A 3,032-nucleotide genomic window follows, 5' to 3' on the forward strand; every position below is an offset into this window, starting at 1 on the left:
GTGCTCAACCTCCAGTTAAAATATCATTCACTTTCCTCTGAGCAGTTTATGACAAAAGGTTCTTGGAGCATGAACAGATAACAGAGAGAGGTCTTGTGACAAATGATGTCCACCTGAGGAAAATATTCAAATTCAAATGCACTTTAATGTGTAAGGAAGAAAGATCTCCAGTAGCAAACAGTATTAAAACAAATCTGAAGAGGCCTCTGAGTAAAGATTGACATGCTAACAGCTAACATCTGGTCAGCAGAGACAATATTCCACAGTAACGTCCTGGATTACACCAAGTTCTGCTAATCCAGCTCATTTGCCTTTGGTGCTCCTCTTTATATTTCTATCATGCTGTATTGTTGTGAAGCCAGGCAGAGAGATGTTGGGGATTTGATCCTTGTCCTGTGTGATGGATGAAAGAGATGGTTTGAACGCCCTCCTCTCTGCTCCATGAAGCATCCTTTACACCTCATCTGGGATCTGTGGTTGTAGTTTAGATATTATTTGAGCCTTAGAAAGTCCATTAAAATTGGCACTTTTAATGGACTTTTAATGCAACTTTTAGAGCAACTTTGCATTAAGTGTCATTATTTACCAAATGACACTTCATGACAACTGTCATAAACATTCATAAAGACTTCTTTATGTTCATGACAGGTGTTATGTCATGTTTATGACAGTGTCAGTCTATTTACTTTACCACTATTTACTGTACCACTTTATTTGAAGGGGTGTGCATAAGCATAAAGAATTAAAAATGTCTGAACTAACACTTTTGTGTTTGTAGGTGGTGATGGCTGAACAGGACAGAACTGTCCTCTACACTAACAAAGGCTGTTTCCTCATCACTTCAGATCTTTTCCCCTTGAAATAAACATCAAGTTTTATTCATCAGCATTTTAACAAACACTTTGTTATGAAGCTCAGGAAAGATAAACACATCTTTGACATATAAAGTAAAATATTCTCCCTCATTTGAGATGTTTAATTTATGTAATGCAGGAAATATGTCATACTAGTGATTAAACAAAGAAATAAATCCTACAAAAATACAGGGATCAATTTATAATCAATTTGGAGAGTAGCTCAGAATTAAAATGTGCTGTCCAGTAGACACCTTCAGACATAACATGCTTTGTTTCGTCATATGTATGTCTGAGCCGTTAAGTTCTGTCTTAACCTGAGCCAGGTTTCACTGGAGGTTTCCTCCCTTTACAGGACGTTTTTCCTCTCCACTGTCGCCACATGTATTCTCGGTAAGAGGGATTGTTGAAAAGTCAACGATACAACAGAAGCTACATGCTCCTTCAGGACTGAACGCTGCAAGCCAATGACTCCATACTCTGCTGGCTTTTCTGAGATGGAAACTATAATGTCAAAAATAATCTGAGTTTAATGCATTTCGATAACTGGGATTAATTGGAATGTATGCAAGATTTAACCGAAATTATTTTTTGGTGAAGTGTCTCAAGACAACAATCGTGAATTGGCCCTGCATTAATAAACTCAATTGAACAGAATGTATACAAAATAGACCACGGTGTATTTGCAAATTTATTAAGAGGGAAAAATAAAGCCTCTGTACGCAGCAGCACTACGCTGCCGGCTCAGCTAGCAAAAAAATGTTCGCACGACGTCAAGTCGAATGTTTGGACCTGACGTTCAGCAAACGTTGTCTCAACATTCACTGAATATTCGCTCCCGATTCATTTTCTTTTTTTGTTGTCATTTCACTTGATTTAGTTTTTATATTTTTAAAACATTTATGGCTGTTATTTTTTTTAATCAAAGTTTTATTTTTTTTCTTATACAAAGTGTATACTTCAGAATGTTTGAACGTTCTTGAACGTCTTCCGAACGTTTCTGGTTTTGGACGCTGTGAAGCTAGAAGGGTTTTTGAACAGTGATGTGTAACCACGGCAACATATATTTTTTATTATACAACTGGGAGCAGCTGATTAAAATCACAATAGTTCAAATACCTGAACTATGAGCACAGATCCCAGATGAGGTGTAAAGGATGCTTCATGGAGCAGAGAGGAGGGCGTTCAAACCATCTTTCATCCATCACACAGGACAAGGATCAAATCCCCAACATCTCTCTGCCTGGCTTCACAACAATACAGCGTGATAGAAATATAAAGAGGAGCACCAAAGGCAAATGAGCTGGATTAGCAGAATTTGGTGTAATCCAGGACGTTACTGTGGAATATTGTCTCTGCTGACCAGATGTTAGCTGTTAGCATGTCATACAGTATCAGAGGCTTCTTCAGATTAGTTGCATGGCAGACAGCCATCAGATCTCACTCACACCATCAGAACTCTTAAGATACCTGGTTGACTGGAGTAAAAATGTTTCTTTAGAATAAATAAAATATTTTGAAACTGAATTGGGAGACTGAAGTTTTCTCACACTACCTGGATTGCAAGTTACAGCAGTACGGCCCCTCCCCAGCTGTTGCTGCACACTGCTGGTCAGTTGGTTGAAATAAGGTCACAATTACACCATTGTGACCTTTGTTCTCATAAAGCACAAGAACAAAGACCTTAAGAGTTCAGGACTGAGGTGTCAAAAGTGTGTATTAAACACACGACCAACTAAATCAGGGGTGTCAAACTCCAGTCCTTGAGGGCCGGTGTCCTGCAACTTTTAGATGTGCCTCTGCTGCACCACACCTGAATAGAATAATTAGGTCATTAGCAAGGCTCTGGAGAACTTACCTACACAAGAAGGAGGTAATTAAGCCATTTGATTCAGGTGTTTTGTACCTGTGGCACATCAAAAAACTGCAGGACAGCGGCCCTTCAGGACTGGAGTTTGACACCCCTGAACTAAATGATTCTGTTCATTTCAAAAACTCTTACCGTGAATCCAGCTTCCTTGAATAAAAACCAAGTCTTTGGCAACACAACACAATCTTCCTGCTAATCTTACAAAAAAACAAACAAAACAACAACAACTTACCAATGAAATAATTAGGAACAAGTGTACAAAAGAGTCTCTTCTGATTCCCCTGTGTTTCAGCATGGTTCAGGATACA

The sequence above is a fragment of the Poecilia reticulata genome, chromosome 6, assembly GCF_904066995.2.
Source record: "Poecilia reticulata chromosome 6, P_reticulata-male-v2, whole genome shotgun sequence".
NCBI lineage: Eukaryota > Metazoa > Chordata > Actinopteri > Cyprinodontiformes > Poeciliidae > Poecilia > Poecilia reticulata.